At 41.9% G+C, this 19,921-nt stretch overlaps 1 long non-coding RNA gene and 1 pseudogene across 4 annotated transcripts in view; one reads left to right on the top strand and one right to left on the bottom strand.

The window, feature by feature from the left end:
• LOC127920485 (uncharacterized) overlaps positions 1 to 15,392 on the bottom strand; it is a 133,375-nt gene extending 117,983 nt beyond the window's left edge. The window contains exons 1-4 of one of the 4 annotated variants that reach the window (XR_008106363.1): positions 15,028 to 15,392; positions 8,784 to 9,036; positions 5,078 to 5,320; positions 4,816 to 4,887 (exon numbers count right to left, since the gene is read on the bottom strand). This is a non-coding gene — a long non-coding RNA (uncharacterized LOC127920485). Of the gene's footprint in view, positions 1 to 4,815; positions 4,942 to 5,077; positions 5,321 to 8,783; positions 9,037 to 15,027 lie in introns of all 4 variants that reach the window. The other 3 variants (XR_008106364.1, XR_008106367.1, XR_008106365.1) reach the window with 3 other exon arrangements.
• Positions 1 to 19,921, top strand: part of LOC127920482 (NLR family CARD domain-containing protein 3-like) — a 153,370-nt pseudogene that overhangs the window by 118,736 nt on the left and 14,713 nt on the right.

The following is a 19,921-nucleotide window of genomic DNA, read 5'->3' on the forward strand; positions in this document are numbered from 1 at the left end:
TGATTAGATAGTGAACAATCCCATGATTAACTAGTGAACAATCCCATGATTAGATAGTGAACAATCCCATGATTAGATAGTGAACAACCCCATGATTAGATAGTGAACAACCCCATGATTAACTAGTGAACAATCCCATGATTAGATAGTGAACAATCCCATGATTAGATAGTGAACAACCCCATGATTAGATAGTGAACAACCCCATGATTAGATAGTGAACAACCCCATGATTAGATAGTGAACAATCCCATGATTAGATAGTGAACAACCCCATGATTAGATAGGGAACAATCCCATGATTAGATAGTGAACAATCCCATGATTAGATAGGGAACAATCCCATGATTAGATAGGGAACAATCCCATGATTAGATAGGGAACAATCCCATGATTAGATAGGGAACAATCCCATGATTAGATAGGGAACAATCCCATGATTAGATAGTGAACAACCCCATGATTAGATAGTGAACAATCCCATGATTAGATAGTGAACAATCCCATGATTAGATAGTGAACAACCCCATGATTAGATAGTGAACAACCCCATGATTAGATAGTGAACAACCCCATGATTAGATAGTGAACAACCCCATGATTAGATAGTGAACAATCCCATGATTAGCTAGTGAACAATCCCATGATTAGATAGTGAACAACCCCATGATTAGATAGTGAACAATCCCATGATTAGATAGTGAACAACCCCATGATTAGATAGTGAACAACCCCATGATTAGATAGAGAACAATCCCATGATTAGATAGTGAACAACCCCATGATTAGATAGGGAACAACCCCATGATTAGATAGTGAACAACCCCATGATTAGATAGTGAACAACCCCATGATTAGATAGTGAACAATCCCATGATTAGATAGTGAACAACCCCATGATTAGATAGGGAACAATCCCATGATTAGATAGTGAACAACCCCATGATTAGATAGTGAACAACCCCATGATTAGATAGTGAACAACCCCATGATTAGATAGTGAACAATCCCATGATTAACTAGTGAACAACCCCATGATTAGATAGTGAACAACCCCATGATTAGCTAGTGAACAATCCCATGATTAGCTAGTGAACAATCCCATGATTAGATAGTGAACAATCCCATAGATTAGATAGTGAACAATCCCATGATTAGATAGTGAACAATCCCATGATTAGATAGTGAACAATCCCATGATTAGATAGAGAACAATCCCATGATTAGATAGTGAACAACCCCATGATTAGATAGTGAACAACCCCATGATTAGATAGAGAACAATCCCATGATTAGCTAGTGAACAACCCATGCCATGATTAGATAGTGAACAACCCCATGATTAGATAGTGAACAACCCCATGATTAGATAGTGAACAATCCCATGATTAGCTAGTGAACAATCCCATGATTAGATAGTGAACAACCCCATGATTAGATAGTGAACAATCCCATGATTAGATAGTGAACAACCCCATGATTAGATAGGGAACAACCCCATGATTAGATAGTGAACAACCCCATGATTAGATAGTGAACAATCCCATGATTAGATAGTGAACAACCCCATGATTAGATAGTGAACAATCCCATGATTAGATAGTGAACAACCCCATGATTAGATAGGGAACAATCCCATGATTAGATAGTGAACAATCCCATGATTAGATAGGGAACAATCCCATGATTAGATAGGGAACAATCCCATGATTAGATAGTGAACAACCCCATGATTAGATAGGGAACAATCCCATGATTAGATAGGGAACAATCCCATGATTAGATAGGGAACAATCCCATGATTAGATAGTGAACAATCCCATGATTAGATAGGGAACAATCCCATGATTAGATAGTGAACAACCCCATGATTAGATAGTGAACAATCCCATGATTAGATAGTGAACAATCCCATGATTAGATAGGGAACAATCCCATGATTAGATAGTGAACAATCCCATGATTAGATAGTGAACAACCCCATGATTAGATAGTGAACAACCCCATGATTAGATAGTGAACAATCCCATGATTAGCTAGTGAACAATCCCATGATTAGATAGTGAACAACCCCATGATTAGATAGTGAACAATCCCATGATTAGATAGTGAACAACCCCATGATTAGATAGTGAACAACCCCATGATTAGATAGTGAACAATCCCATGATTAGATAGTGAACAACCCCATGATTAGATAGGGAACAACCCCATGATTAGATAGTGAACAACCCCATGATTAGATAGTGAACAATCCCATGATTAGATAGTGAACAACCCCATGATTAGATAGTGAACAATCCCATGATTAGATAGTGAACAACCCCATGATTAGATAGTGAACAATCCCATGATTAGATAGTGAACAACCCCATGATTAGATAGTGAACAATCCCATGATTAGCTAGTGAACAATCCCATGATTAGATAGTGAACAACCCCATGATTAGATAGAGAACAATCCCATGATTAGATAGTGAACAACCCCATGATTAGATAGTGAACAATCCCATGATTAGATAGTGAACAATCCCATGATTAGATAGTGAACAACCCCATGATTAGATAGTGAACAACCCCATGATTAGATAGTGAACAATCCCATGATTAGATAGTGAACAACCCCATGATTAGATAGTGAACAACCCCATGATTAGATAGGGAACAATCCCATGATTAGATAGTGAACAACCCCATGATTAGATAGGGAACAACCCCATGATTAGATAGTGAACAACCCCATGATTAGATAGTGAACAATCCCATGATTAGCTAGTGAACAATCCCATGATTAGATAGTGAACAACCCCATGATTAGATAGTGAACAATCCCATGAATAGATAGGGAACAATCCCATGATTAGCTAGTGAACAACCCCATGATTAGATAGTGAACAATCCCATGATTAGATAGTGAACAATCCCATGATTAGATAGTGAACAACCCCATGATTAGATAGTGAACAACCCCATGATTAGATAGAGAACAATCCCATGATTAGATAGTGAACAACCCCATGATTAGATAGTGAACAACCCCATGATTAGATAGAGAACAATCCCATGATTAGATAGTGAACAACCCCATGATTAGATAGGGAACAACCCCATGATTAGATAGTGAACAACCCCATGATTAGATAGTGAACAATCCCATGATTAGCTAGTGAACAATCCCATGATTAGATAGTGAACAACCCCATGATTAGATAGTGAACAACCCCATTATTAGATAGTGAACAACCCCATGATTAGATAGGGAACAACCCCATGATTAGATAGTGAACAACCCCATGATTAGATAGTGAACAATCCCATGACTAGATAGTGAACAACCCCATGATTAGATAGTGAACAATCCCATGATTAGATAGTGAACAACCCCATGATTAGATAGGGAACAATCCCATGATTAGATAGGGAACAATCCCATGATTAGATAGGGAACAATCCCATGATTAGATAGTGAACAACCCCATGATTAGATAGGGAACAATCCCAAGATTAGATAGGGAACAATCCCATGATTAGATAGGGAACAATCCCATGATTAGATAGGGAACAATCCCATGATTAGATAGGGAACAATCCCATGATTAGATAGGGAACAATCCCATGATTAGATAGTGAACAACCCCATGATTAGATAGTGAACAATCCCATGATTAGATAGTGAACAATCCCATGATTAGATAGGGAACAATCCCATGATTAGATAGGGAACAATCCCATGATTAGATAGGGAACAATCCCATGATTAGATAGGGAACAATCCCATGATTAGATAGGGAACAACCCCATGATTAGATAGTGAACAACCCCATGATTAGATAGGGAACAATCCCATGATTAGATAGGGAACAATCCCATGATTAGATAGTGAACAATCCCATGATTAACTAGTGAACAACCCCATGATTAGATAGTGAACAACCCCATGATTAGATAGGGAACAATCCCATGATTAGATAGGGAACAATCCCATGATTAGATAGTGAACAACCCCATGATTAGATAGTGAACAACCCCATGACTAGATAGTGAACAACCCCATGATTAGATAGTGAACAACCCCATGATTAGATAGTGAACAACCCCATGATTAGATAGTGAACAACCCCATGATTAGATAGTGAAAAAACACAACACATCTCTTTCCTAATTTCTTTAAACAATAAAAGCTCATTTACGAAAATTTACGAAAAGTGAGATATTGCGTTTTGGAATGAAACTCTTCTTATGTTTCCCCATCTGAGCTCAGAGTAGATGAGAGATGTAATGTTTGTCTCTGTTGTGTTGAAGTCCAATCAAGCAGGAGAGACCAGCCTCCCCTGTTCCCAGCTGTGTGTCCATGAAGAGTGACCAGTCTATGAATCTACCTACGAAGTTTGGAGAGGGAGACTTTTCTACCGAACAAAGGTAAGAAGAACTCATGGGTCCTGGTCAGTGAGTTAAACAACACTGTCTCTAGTCATTTCTCCTCCCATTTTCCAATTCCTTTTTGTTGTTTTCATAATCCATAGGCTAATCATTTTGTCCATTTTCATAGTCCTAAAACAATATTAAACAAACACAACATTCCCTCTGTATGCGTGTGTGTGTGTGTGTGTGTGTGTGTGTGTGTGTGTGTGTGTGTGTGTGTGTGTGTGTGTGTGTGTGTGTGTGTGTGTGTGTGTGTGTGTGTGTGTGTGTGTGTGTGTGTGTGTGTGTGTGTGCACTCCCTGGATGAGGAGAAGTAATCTCTATGCTGATTGTCTAGTCACTTTAATCCCTACCTACATGTATATTTTACCTCAATTATAGTCTCATTATTACCTCAACTACCTGGTACCCTGCACATTGACTCAGTACTGGTACTCCTTATAGCCTCATTATTACCTCAACTACCTGGTACCCTGCACATTGACTCAGTACTGGTACTCCTTATAGTCTCATTATTACCTCAACTACCTGGTACCCTGCACATTGACTCAGTACTGGTACTCCTTATAGTCTCATTATTACCTCAACTACCTGGTACCCCTGCACATTGACTCAGTACTGGTACTCCTTATAGTCTCATTATTACCCCAACTACCTGGTACCCTGCACATTGACTCAGTACTGGTACTCCTTATAGTCTCATTATTACCTCAACTACCTGGTACCCTGCACATTGACTCAGTACTGGTACTCCTTATAGTCTCATTATTACCTCAACTACCTGGTACCCTGCACATTGACTCAGTACTGGTACTCCTTATAGTCTCATTATTACCTCAACTACCTGGTACCCTGCACATTGACTCAGTACTGGTACTCCTTATAGTCTCATTATTACCTCAACTACCTGGTACCCTGCACATTGACTCAGTACTGGTTCTCCTTATAGTCTCATTATTTTCCTGGTACCCCTACCCCATGCCCTGTATAAAAACATATGCTGATTTCAAAACTAAATGTTTAAATACAGATCTTATATTACTGTATTTAATAATGGTTTTACAAAAATGTTGTATATTGATGTCAAATGTATCATTTGTACAGTTCTTTATGAAACTCTGTAAAACCTAGCAGTACTACTGATTTCTCTGAGAGTGAGGCAGATATATATTATTACTGTGTAAAACCTAGCAGTACTACTGATTACTCTGAGAGTGAGGCAGATATATATTATTACTGTGTAAAACCTAGCAGTACTACTGATTTCTCTGAGAGTGAGGCAGATATATATTATTACTGTATAAATCCTAGCAGTACTACTGATTTCTCTGAGAGTGAGGCAGATATATATTATTACTGTATAAATCCTAGCAGTACTACTGATTTCTCTGAGAGTGAGGCAGATATATATTATTACTGTGTAAAACCTAGCAGTACTACTGATTTCTCTGAGAGTGAGGCAGATATATATTATTACTGTGTAAAACCTAGCAGTACAGTATGCTTGACAAGATGGTGTAGCAGTAAGTAAGTCCTGTCGTCCTGTCCCCTGTATATATCGCGTCTTTTCGTTTGTTTACATATTTTTCTTCGCATACCTCTTTAAAAACATTTAGCTAAATCTAAGCTTCCAAATACTCTCCTGCAACCCACCTCACCCAATGTAGCTATTTTTCCTAAAGTATTTATATTTACTTCGAACCGAAACCCCTCAACTGAAGCTAGCCAGCTAATCCACCAGCTATGCTAGCGGTCTTCAGCTAACCGGTCATCAGCTAACCTTTAGCCTGGAAAGCTCTCGCCAGTTCGAACAACGCGACTCTAACCAGAGCATAACGGACCTATTTATTTTTCATCCCCGGATTCCCACCGCAAACGGAACTGCCTTGCCTGGTTCACCAATTACTTTGCAGACAGAGTTCAGTGTGTCAAATCGGAGGGCATGCTGTCCGGTCCTCTGGCAATCTCTATGGGGGTGCCACAGAGTTCAATTCTCGGGCCGACTCTTTTCTCTGTATATATCAATGATGTTGCTCTTGCTGCGGGCGATTCCCTGATCCACCTCTATGCAGACGACACCATTCTATATACTTTCGGCCCGTCATTGGACACTGTGCTATCTAACCTCCAAACGAGCTTCAATGCCATACAACACTCCTTCCGTGGCCTCCAACTGCTCTTAAACGCTAGTAAAACCAAATGCATGCTTTTCAACCGATCGCTGCCTGCACCCGCATGCCCGACTAGCATCACCACCCTGGATGGTTCCGACCTTGAATATGTGGACATCTATAAGTACCTAGGTGTCTGGCTCGACTGCAAACCCTCCTTCCAGACTCATATCAAACATCTCCAATCGAAAATCAAATCAAGAGTCGGCTTTCTATTCCGCAACAAAGCCTCATTCACTCACGCCGCCAAGCTTACCCTAGTAAAACTGACTATCCTACCGATCCTCGACTTCGGCGATGTCATCTACAAAATGGCTTCCAACACTCTACTCAGCAAACTGGATGCAGTCTATCACAGTGCCATCCGTTTTGTCACTAAAGCACCTTATACCACCCACCACTGCGACTTGTATGCTCTAGTCGGCTGGCCTTCGCTACATATTCGTCGCCAGACCCACTGGCTCCAGGTCATCTACAAGTCCATGCCTTATCTCAGTTCACTGGTCACGATGGCAACACCCATCCGTAGCACGCGCTCCAGCAGGTGTATCTCATTGATCATCCCTAAAGCCAACACCTCATTTGGCCGCCTTTCGTTCCAGTACTCTGCTGCCTGTGACTGGAACGAATTGCAAAAAATCGCTGAAGTTGGAGACTTTTATCTCCCTCACCAACTTCAAACATCAGCTATCTGAGCAGCTAACCGATCGCTGCTGCTGTACATAGTCTATTGGTAAATAGCCCACCCATTTTCACCTACCTCATTCCCATACTGTTTTTATACTGTTTTTATTTATTTACTTTTCTGCTCTTTTGCAGACCAATATCTCTACCTGTACATGACCATCTGATCATTTATCACTCCAGTGTTAATCTGCAAAATTGTAATTATTCGCCTACCTCATGCCTTTTGCACACATTGTATATAGACTCCCCCTTTTCTACTGTGTTATTGACTTGTTAATTGTTTACTCCATGTGTAACTCTGTGTTGTCTGTTCACACTGCTATGCTTTATCTTGGCCAGGTCGCAGTTGCAAATGAGAACTTGATCTCAACTAGCCTACCTGGTTAAATAAAGGTGAAATAAAAATTAAATTAAAAAAAAAAAACTACTGATTTCTCTGAGAGTGGGGCAGATATATATTATTACTGTGTAAAACCTAGCAGTACTACTGATTTCTCTGAGAGTGAGGCAGATATATATTATTACTGTGTAAAACCTAGCAGAACTACTGATTTCTCTGAGAGTGAGGCAGATATATATTATTACTGTGTAAAACCTAGCAGAACTACTGATTTCTCTGAGAGTGAGGCAGATATATATTATTACTGTATAAAACCTAGCAGAACTACTGATTTCTCTGAGAGTGAGGCAGATATATATTATTACTGTGTAAAACCTAGCAGTACTACTGATTTAGAGAGGGAGATATTTCTACTGAACAAAGGTAAGAAGAACTCATGGGTCCTGGTCAGTGAGTTAAACAACACTGTCTCTAGTCATTTCTCCTCTCATTTTCCCATTTATTGTTGTTGTTTTCATAATCCATAGGCTAATCCTTTTGTCCATTTTCATAGTCCTAAAACAATATTAAACAAACACAACATTCCCTCCTGTGTGTGTGTGTGTGTGTGTGTGTGTGTGTGTGTGTGTGTGTGTGTGTGTGTGTGTGTGTGTGTGTGTGTGTGTGTGTGTGTGTGTGTGTGTGTGTGTGTGTGTGTGTGTGTGTGTGTGTGTGTGTGTGTGTGTGTGTGTGTGTGTGTGTGTGTGTGCACTCCTGGATGAGGAGTGGTAATCTCTATCCTGATTGTCTAGTCACTTTTACCTCTACCTACATGTACATATTATCTCAATTATAGCCTCATTATTACCTCAACTACCTGGTACCCTGCACATTGACTCAGTACTGATACTCCTTATAGTCTCATTATTACCTCAACTACCTGGTACCCTGCACATTGACTCAGTACTGATACTCCTTATAGTCTCATTATTACCTCAACTACCTGGTACCCGGCACATTGACTCAGTACTGATACTCCTTATAGTCTCATTATTACCTCAACTACCTGGTACCCTGCACATTGACTCAGTACTGGTACTCCTTATAGTCTCATTATTACCTCAACTACCTGGTACCCCTGCACATTCACTCAGTACTGGTACTCCTTATAGTCTCATTATTACCTCAACTACCTGGTACCCTGCACATTGACTCAGTACTGGTACTCCTTATAGTCTCATTATTACCTCAACTACCTGGTACCCCTGCACATTGACTCAGTACTGGTACTCCTTATAGTCTCATTATTACCTCAACTACCTGGTACCCTGCACATTGACTCAGTACTGGTACTCCTTATAGTCACATTAATACCTCAACTACCTGGTACCCTGCACATTGACTCAGTACTGGTACTCCTTATAGTCTCATTATTACCTCAACTACCTGGTACCCTGCACATTGACTCAGTACTGGTTCTCCTTATAGTCTCATTATTTTCCTGGTACCCCTACCCCATGCCCTGGATAAAAACATATGCTGATTTCAAAACTAAATGTTTAAATACAGATCTTATATTACTGTATTTAATAATGGTTTTAAAAAATGTTGTATATTGATGTCAAATGTATCATTTGTACAGTTCTTTATGAAACTCTGTAAAACCTAGCATTACTACTGATTTCTCTGAGAGTGAGGCAGATATATATTATTACTGTGTAAAACCTAGCAGTACTACTGATTACTCTGAGAGTGAGGCAGATATATATTATTACTGTGTAAAACCTAGCAGTACTACTGATTTCTCTGAGAGTGAGGCAGATATATATTATTACTGTGTAAAACCTAGCAGTACTACTGATTTCTCTGAGAGTGAGGCAGATATATATTATTACTGTGTAAAACCTAGCAGTACTACTGATTACTCTGAGAGTGAGGCAGATATATATTATTACTGTGTAAAACCTAGCAGTACTACTGATTTCTCTGAGAGTGAGGCAGATATATATTATTACTGTGTAAAACCTAGCAGTACAGTATGCTTGACAAGATGGCGTAGCAGTAAGTAAGTCCTGTCGTCCTGTCCCCTGTATATATCGCGTCTTTTCGTTTGTTTACATATTTTTCTTTGCATACCTCTTTAAAAACATTTTGCTAAATCTAAGCTTCCAAATACTCTCCTGCAACCAGCCTCACCCAATGCCTCACCCAATTTTTCCTAAAGTATTTATATTTACTTGAACCGGACCCCTCAACTGAAGCTAGCCAGCTAATCCACCAGCTATGCTAGCGGTCTTCAGCTAACCTTTAGCCCGGAAAGCTCTCGCCAGTTCGAACAACGCGACTCTAACCAGAGCATAACGGACCTATTTATTTTTCATCCCCGGATTCCCACCGCAAACGGAACATTTTTCAGCTGGATCTTCACAACTAGCTATCTAGCTATACTGCAACCCCGGATGATTACCCCTGGCTAGCGTTTCCACCCACTTAGCTTGAAGCTAGCCCGGCCAGAGCACCTGTAGCACACCCTGCTACCCTGTCTAGCCCGGGCCTACGAACTGTTAGCTTGTTAGCACATGCCTGCTAACCGTCTGAATCGCCGCGTCCCAAACACTCTCTGGACCCATATGTACTTTCTATCTCATTTTGATTTTTAAATTGTTTATACCTTCCGGAAACCTGCCTCACCCAATGTGATACGGAATCGCTATTATTTTTAATCTTTTAGAACACACTCAAGAACCTCCAGACGCTAACCAGCTAACTAGCTACAAGCTATTTAGTCATTGTTAGTTTTTTTACCTGGATAACACTCGCCAGTCCAGCTTCCCTGCCCATCCACCGCTGCCCCCTGGACACTGATCTCTTGGCTACATAGCTGACGCACGCTGGACTGTCCATTAATCACGGTACTCCATTCTGCTTGTTTGTTTTATCTGTCGGCCCCGTTGCCTAGTCAACGCCATTTTACCTGCTGTTGTTGTGCTAGCTGATTAGCTGTTGCTGTCTCACCTACTGTTTTAGCTAGCTTTCCCAATTCAACACCTGTGATTACTGTATGCCTCGCTGTATGTCTCTCTCATATGTCAATATGCCTTGTATACTGTTGCTCAGGTTAGTTATCATTGTTTTAGTTCACAATGGAGCCCCTAGATCCACTCTGCATACCCCTGTTACCTCCTTCGTCCCGCCTCCCACACATGCGGTGACCTCACCCATTACAACCAGCATGTCCAGAGATACAACCTCTCTCATCATCACCCAGTGCCTGAGCTTACCTCCGCTTTACCCACACCCCACCATACCCCTGTCTGCGCATTATGCCCTGAATATATTCTACCATGCCCAGAAACCTGCTCCTCTTATTCTCTGTCCCCAACGCTCTAGGCGACCAGTTTTGATAGCCTTCAGCCGCACCCTCATACTACTCCTCCTCTGTTCTGCGGGTGATGTGGAGGTAAACCCAGGCCCTGCATGTCCCCAGGCACCCTCATTTGTTGACTTCTGTGATCGAAAAGCCTTGGTTTCATGCATGTCAACATAAGAAGCCTCCTCCCTAAGTTTGTTTTACTCACTGCTTTAGCACACTCTGCTAACCCTGATGTCCTTGCCGTGTCTGAATCCTGGCTCAGGAAGGCCACCAAAATTCAGAGATTTCCATTCCCAACTATAACATCTTCCGTCAAGATAGAACTGCCAAAGGGGAAGGAGTTGCAGTCTACTGCAGAGATAGCCTGCAAAGTAATGTCACACTTTCCAGGTCCATACCCAAACAGTTCGAACTACTAATTTTGAAAATGACTCTCTCCAGAAATAAGTCTCTCACTGTTGCCGCCTGCTACCGACCCCCTCAGCTCCCAGCTGTGCCCTGGACACCATTTGTGAATTGATCGCCCCCATCTAGCTTCAGAGTTTGTTCTGTTAGGCAACCTAAACTGGGATATGCTTAACACCCCGGCAGTCCTACAATCTAAGCTAGATGCCCTCAATCTCACACAAATCATCAAGGAACCCACCAGGTACAACCCTAACTCCGTAAACAAGGGTACCCTCATAGACGTCATCCTGACCAACTGGCCCTCCAAATACACCTCCGCTATCTTCAACCAGGATCTCAGCGATCACTGCCTCATTGCCTGTATCCGCCACGGAGCCGCAGTCAAACGACCACCCCTCATCACTGTCAAATGCTCCCTAAAACACTTCTGTGAGTAGGCCTTTCTAATCGACCTGGCCCGGATATCCTGGAAGGACATTGACCTCATCCCGTCAGTTGAGGATACCTGGTCATTCTTTAAAAGTAACTTCCTCACCATTTTAGATAAGCATGCTCCGTTCAAAAATGCAGAACCAAGAACAGATACAGCCCTTGGTTCTCTCCAGACCTGACTGCCCTCGACCAGCACAAAAACATCCTGTGGCGGACTGCAATAGCATCGAACAGTCCCCGCGATATGCAACTGTTCAGGGAAGTCAGGAACCAATACACGCAGTCAGTCAGGAAAGCTAAGGCCAGCTACTTCAGGCAGAAGTTTGCATCCTGTAGCTCCAACTCCAAAAAGTTCTGGGACACTGTGAAGTCCATGGAGAACAAGAGCACCTCCTCCCAGCTGCCCACTGCACTGAGGCTAGGTAACACGGTCACCACCGATAAATCCATGATTATCGAAAACTTCAATAAGCATTTCTCAACGGCTGGCCATGCCTTCCGCCTGGCTACTCCAACCTCGGCCAACAGCTCCGCCCCCGCAGCTCCTCGCCCAAGCCTCTCCAGGTTCTCCTTTACCCAAATCCAGATAGCAGATGTTCTGAAAGAGCTGCAAAACCTGGACCCGTACAAATCAGCTGGGCTTGACAATCTGGACCCTCTATTTCTGAAACTATCCGCCGCCATTGTCGCAACCCCTATTACCAGCCTGTTCAACCTCTCTTTCATATCGTCTGAGATCCCCAAGGATTGGAAAGCTGCCGCAGTCATCCCCTCTTCAAAGGGGAGACACCCTGGACCCAAACTGTTACAGACCTATATCCATCCTGCCCTGCCTATCTAAGGTCTTCGAAAGCCAAGTCAACAAACAGGTCACTGACCATCTCGAATCCCACCGTACCTTCTCAGCTGTGCAATCTGGTTTCCGAGCCGGTCACGGGTGCACCTCAGCCACACTCAAGGTATTAAACGATATCATAACCGCCATCGATAAAAGACAGTACTGTGCAGCCGTCTTCATCGACCTTGCCAAGGCCTTCGACTCTGTCAATCACCATATTCTTATCGGCAGACTCAGTAGCCTCGGTTTTTCGGATGACTGCCTTGCCTGGTTCACCAATTACTTTGCAGACAGAGTTCAGTGTGTCAAATCGGAGGGCATGCTGTCCGGTCCTCTGGCAGTCTCTATGGGGGTGCCACAGAGTTAAATTCTCGGGCCGACTCTTTTCTCTGTATATATCAATGATGTTGCTCTTGCTGCGGCGATTCCCTGATCGGCTTTCTATTCCGCAACAAAGCCTCCTTCACTCACACCGCCAAGCTTACCCTAGTAAAACTGACTATCCTACCGATCCTCAACTTCGGCGATGTCATCTACAAAATGGCTTCCAACACTCTACTCAGCAAACTGGATGCAGTCTATCACAGTGCCATCCGTTTTGTCACAAAAGCACCTTATACCACCCACCACTGCGACTTGTATGCTCTAGTCGGCTGGCCATCGCTACATATTCGTCGCCAGACCCACTGGCTCCAGGTCATCTACAAGTCCATGCTAGGTAAAGCTCCGCCTTATCTCAGTTCACTGGTCACGATGGCAACACCCATCCGTAGCACGCGCTCCAGCAGGTGTATCTCACTGATCATCCCTAAAGCCAACACCTCATTTGGCCGCCTTTCGTTCCAGTACTCTGCTGCCTGTGACTGGAACGAATTGCAAAAATTGCTGAAGTTGGAGACTTTTATCTCCCTCACCAACTTCAAACATCAGCTATCTGAGCAGCTAACCGATCGCTGCAGCTGTACGTAGTCTATTGGTAAATAGCCCACCCATTTTCACCTACCTCATTCCCATACTGTTTTTATACTGTTTTTATTTATTTACTTTTCTGCTCTTTTGCACACCAATATCTCTACCTGTACATGACCATCTGATCATTTATCACTCCAGTGCTAATCTGCAAAATTGTAATTATTTGCCTGCCTATGCCTTTATGCACACAATGTATATAGACTCCCCTTTTTTCTACTGTGTTATTGACTTGTTAATTGTTTACTCCATGTGTAACTCTGTGTTGTCTGTTCACACTGCTATGCTTTATCTTGGCCAGGTCGCAGTTGCAAATGAGAACTTGTTCTCAACTAGCCTACCTGGTTAAATAAAGGTGAAATAAAAAAATAAAAAATAAAAAAATTATGATTTCTCTGAGAGTGAGGCAGATATATATTATTACTGTGTAAAACCTAGCAGTACTGCTGATTTCTCTGAGAGTGAGGCAGATATATAGCATTCAGCAAAATAAACATGATTATTTGTCTCTCTGAAATGAAACATCAAGTGAAAGACATTAAACAAATACATGTCTGTCATTGAACGACCACATGTCATGATTAGATAGTGAAAAAAACATATCATTCATAATTTCTATAAACAATAAAAAGCTAATTTACAAACATTTTTGAAAAGTGACATATAGCGTTTTGGAATGAAACTCTTCTTATGTTTCCCCATCTGAGCTCAGAGTAGATGAGAGATGTAATGTTTGTCTCTGTTGTGTTGAAGACCAATCAAGCAGGAGAGACCAGCCTCCCCTGTTCCCAGCTGTGTGTCCATGAAGAGTGACCAGTCTATGGGTGAACCTATATCCTTTAGAGAGGGAGACTTTTCTACTGAACAAAGGTAAGAAGAACTCATGGGTCCTGGTCAGTGAGTTAAACAACACTGTCTCTAGTCATTTCTCCTCCCATTTTCCCATTTATTGTTGTTGTTTTCATAATCCATAGGCTCATCATTTTGTCTATTTTCATAGTCCTAAAACAATATTAAACAAACACAACATTCCCTCTGTGTGTGTGTGTGTGTGTGTGTGTGTGTGTGTGTGTGTGTGTGTGTGTGTGTGTGTGTGTGTGTGTGTGTGTGTGTGTGTGTGTGTGTGTGTGTGTGTGTGTGTGTGTGTGTGTGTGTGTGTGTGTGTGTGTGTGTGTGTGTGAGTGCGTGCGTGCGTGCGTGCGTGCGTGCGTGCGTGTGTGTGTGTGTGTGTGTGTGAGTGCGTGCGTGCGTGCGTGCGTGCGTGCGTGCGTGCGTGCGTGTGTGTGTGTGTGCACTCCTGGATGAGGAGAAGTAATCTCTATCCTGATTGTCTAGTCACTTTTACCTCAACTACCTGGTACCCTGCACATTGACCCATTACTGGTACTCCTTATAGTCTCATTATTACCTCAACTACCTGGTACCCTGCACATTGACTCAGTACTGGTACTCCTTATAGTCTCATTATTACCTCAACTACCTGGTACCCTGCACATTGACTCAGTACTGGTACTCCTTATAGTCTCATTATTACCTCAACTACCTGGTACCCTGCACATTGACTCAGTACTGGTACTCCTTATAGTCTCATTATTACCTCAACTACCTGGTACCCTGCACATTGACTCAGTACTGGTACTCCTTATAGCCTCATTATTACCTCAACTACCTGGTACCCTGCACATTGACTCAGTACTGGTTCTCCTTATAGTCTCATTATTACCTCAACTACCTGGTACCCTGCACATTGACTCAGTACAGGTACTCCCTATAGTCTCATTATTACCTCAACTACCTGGTATCCTGCACATTGACTCAGTACTGGTACTCCTTATAACCTCATTATTGTTATTTTATTGTGTTACTATTTCCTTATTTAATTGTTCTTACTTTTTAACTGCATTGTTGGGAAGGGGCTTGGTTTGTATCAATTGCCTACTGTTATATTTAAAAAGAAATATATTCTATGAATTGCAAAGACATTGGAAACTTTGTATTTGTAGTCAACTTTGTTCTGAATTCATCTGCAGTCACAGAGAGACTGATAAACCAGGTGATTCTATGTTTAGCAGAGATCTTCTGTGTATAAAGTGAACGCAGTCACAGAGAGACTGATAAACCAGGTGATTCTATGTTTAGCAGAGATCTTCTGTGTATAAAGTGAACGCAGTCACAGAGAGACTGATAAACCAGGTGATTCTATGTTTAGCAGAGATCTTCTGTGTATAAAGTGAACGCAGGAGGGTAAATTAGCATCTCACGAGGCACTCAGCTGTTCCACGTTAATAACGATGGTTTTGGGAAACAGCTCAGAGATTTAACAATGTTCCTTTTAAGGTTTTGATGATTAATTTAGCTTTAAGATCCTTTTGGGAAACCAGGCCCTGGATAAAAACATCTGCTGAATTCATTATTGTTATTTTATTGTGTTACTATTTCATTTTTTTATTAAAAACATTTTTCTTACTTTTTAACTGCATTAAAGGGAAAGGGCACATTAAACCCCAAACCCTGCCTGGTCTGCATCATATCCCAGAAGATATTTAAACCCCAAACCCTGCCTGGTCTGCATCATATCCCAGAAGATATTTAAACCCCAAACCCTGGCCTGGTCTGCTTCATATCCCAGAAGATATTTAAACCCCAAACCCTGGCCTGGTCTGCTTCATATCCCAGAAGATATTTAAACCCCAAACCCTGCCTGGTCTGCTTCATATCCCAGAAGATATTTAAACCCCAAACCCTGCCTGGTCTGCTTCATATCCCAGAAGATATTTAAACCCCAAACCCTGCCTGGTCTGCTTCATATCCCAGAAGATATTTAAACCCCAAACCCTGCCTGGTCTGCTTCATATCCCAGAAGATATTTAAACCCCAAACCCTGCCTGGTCTGCTTCATATCCCAGAATATATTTTTACATCAACAGTTGTCACAAAGGGCTTATACAGAAACCCAGTCTAAAACCCCAATCAGCAAGCAACGCAGATGTAGAAGCGCGGTGGAAAAACTCACTAGAATAACAGAGAATAACAGGAATCCAGAAAGAAACCTAGAGAGGAAACTTCTAGGAGGAAGAGGAAACTCTTCTGGCTGTGCCCGGTGGTGATTATAACAGCACATGGCCATTAAGTTCAGATCGTTCTTCAAGATTTTCAAATGTACATAAATGACCAGCAGGGTCAAATAATAATAATCACAGTGTTAGACCAGTTGAAACTGGATCAGCAGCACTACAAGGTATCACGTCTGGAGGAGCATGTATCGATACTGATAGGATGGAAAGAAAGGGAGCGCTGCTCTCAGATCAGTTTTCTCCATTCAAATCTTTCCTCAACATTGTGTGTGTGTACTCCCTGGGTGAGGAAATGTAATCTCATGTTTTGTCCACAGAAACCAACAGGAGAGATCAGAGTCAGAGATTCTCAGTGGTCAGTCTTCCCAGAGTCATCAAACAGACCTGGACTCCATATTCAGTGTATGTGGTCCTGTTATGTACATTTGTTTTTGTTTACCTCAAGTAAAGTTGATCTGTCAATCATTCATTAATGTGTTAATGAGAAGCATTTATTCTCTTGCTTAACTTATTTACTTTATTTATTTCAGTTGCTTGAAGAGAAAATTATGACATTTGTGAAGAACGAGCTGAAGATGTTCAAGAGGATTCTTCGTCCAGAACTCCCAGAAGGCTTTGAGAGTCAGAAGCAGGATAAGGAAGTGGTGGATGCTGAAGATGAGCAGCAGGAGAACAGTGCCAGAGAGGGGGCTCTGAAGATCACACTGCACGTCCTGAGGAAAATGAACCAGAAGGAGCTTGCTGACACACTGGAGAAATGTAAGATCTGTCTGCCTCATGTTGAATGATGTTTATAACATTTAAAAGCTGTAGCTAAAGTACAGCTAAAGTAACTGTGTAACTCAATGTTATTGTAGCAGCCTTAACACAACACCTGGTGACCTCATCAAGTAGCAGCAGTGATGTGTTGTGGTGATTCATTTAGAGAGAGAGAGAGACAACATTAATAATACCAATAATTATTTAATCAGTCACACCAGTCTGTAATGTATTATGAAAACATTTACACATTTATACAGTCAGTTAAGAGAATGAATTATTATAATGTACAACTTTATAACAGTCCTACAATACTGTAGACATTAAAACAGACGTAATATTAATATCCTCTGTGGTATTTCTTCATTCAGATGAGCTTGCTGTGATTTGCCAACGTGAACTCAAATCTAATCTAAAGAAGAAGTTTCAATGTGTATTTGAGGGGATCGCTAAACAAGGAAACCCAACACTTCTCAATAAGATCTACACAGAGCTCTACATCACAGAGGGTGGAACAGGAGAGGTCAATAATGAACATGAGCTGAGACAGATTGAGACAAAAACCAGGAAACAAGCAAGACCAGAGACTGCAATCAAATGTAACGACATCTTCAAACCCTTATCTGGACAAGACAAACCTATCAGAACTGTGCTGACAAAGGGAGTCGCTGGCATTGGAAAAACAGTCTCTGTGCAGAAGTTCATTCTCGACTGGGCTGAAGGAAAAGCAAATCAGGATGTCCAATTTGTATTTTCATTCCCTTTTCGGGAGCTGAATTTGATGAAAGGGGACAAACACACTTTCATTAAACTTCTCAATCACTTCTCAATGGAAACCAAACAATCAGGAATCTACAACTACAACAAGTACAAAGTTCTGTTCATCTTTGATGGTCTGGATGAGTGCCGACTGCCCCTAGACTTCCAGGACAACAAGATCTGTTGTGACGTCACAGAGTCAACCTCAGTGGATGTTCTGCTGACAAATCTCATCAAGGGAAATCTGCTCCCTCTGCTCTCCTCTGGATAACTACCCGACCTGCAGCAGCCAATAAGATCCCTTCAGGGTGTGTTGACCAGGTGACAGAGGTACGAGGGTTCAATGACCCACAGAAGGAGGAGTACTTCAGGAAGAGATTCAGTGATGAGGACCTGGCCAGCAGAATCATCTCACACATAAAGACATCAAGGAGCCTCCACATCATGTGCCACATTCCAGTTTTCTGTTGGATTTCTGCAACAGTCCTTGAACACATGCTGGAACATAAGAGAGAAGAGATGCCCAAGACTCTGACTGAGATGTACACACACCTTGTGGTGTTTCACACCAAACAGAAGAATGAAAAGTATCTTGGGAAAGAAGAGACAGATCCACACTGGAATAAAGAGAGCATTCTGTCACTGGGAAAACTGGCTTTTCAACAGCTTATGAAGGGCAATCTGATTTTCTATGAAGAAGACCTGAAAGAGGCTGGCATTGATGTCAATGAAGCCTCAGTGTACTCAGGATTGTGCACACAGCTCTTTAAAGAGGAATGTGGGCTGTACCAGGACAAGGTGTACTGCTTCGTGCATCTGAGCATTCAGGAGTTTCTGGCTGCTGTATATGTGTTCCTCTCATTCATCAGAAACAATGAGAATCTAATGGCCGAACCGCAATCAACATCCAGGAACCTTTCTGCTCTGTTCAGAGACAAGCCTGAAGTTACTGTCTACAAGAGTGCTGTGGATAAAGCCTTACAAAGTGAGACGGGAAACCTGGACCTTTTCCTCCGCTTCCTTCTGGGCCTCTCACTGGAGTCCAATCAGAAGCACTTACAAGGTCTACTGACAACGACAAGAAGCAGCTCACAGAGCCATGAAAAAACAGTAAATTACATCAAGGAGAAGATCGGGGAGAATCCCTCTCCAGAGAGGAGCATCAATCTGTTCCACTGTCTGAATGAACTGAATGACCATTCTCTAGTGGAGGAGATCCAAAGATACCTGAGCTCAGGAAGTCTCTCAAAACCCAACCTGTCACCTGCACAGTGGTCAGCTCTGGTCTTTGTGTTGCTGACTTCAGAAAAGGAGCTGGATGTGTTTGACCTGAAGAAATACTCCAGATCAGAAGGTCTTCTGAGGCTGCTGCCAGTGGTCAAAGCCTCCAGAGCTGTTCTGTGAGTAAACAAAATAACATATAAGTACCTTTTCATCAGGAAGAAATATTCAGTTTAGAGAAAAATATGAAATATAATATGTGTATAATATTACATTGAAAAACATATTGAATAAATGCATTGATTTTCACATTAGTGTAACAAAATGACCATACAATTCTAGGAGACGGAAGATGAATCTACAGTGCCTTGCGAAAGTATTCGGACCCCTTGAACTTTGCAACCTTTTGCCACATTTCAGGCTTCAAACATAAAGATGTAAAACTGTATTTGTTGTGAAGAATCAACAACAAGTGGAACACAATCATGA

Source organism: Oncorhynchus keta, unplaced genomic scaffold, assembly GCF_023373465.1.
Source record: "Oncorhynchus keta strain PuntledgeMale-10-30-2019 unplaced genomic scaffold, Oket_V2 Un_contig_195_pilon_pilon, whole genome shotgun sequence".
Classification (NCBI taxonomy): Eukaryota; Metazoa; Chordata; class Actinopteri; order Salmoniformes; family Salmonidae; genus Oncorhynchus; species Oncorhynchus keta.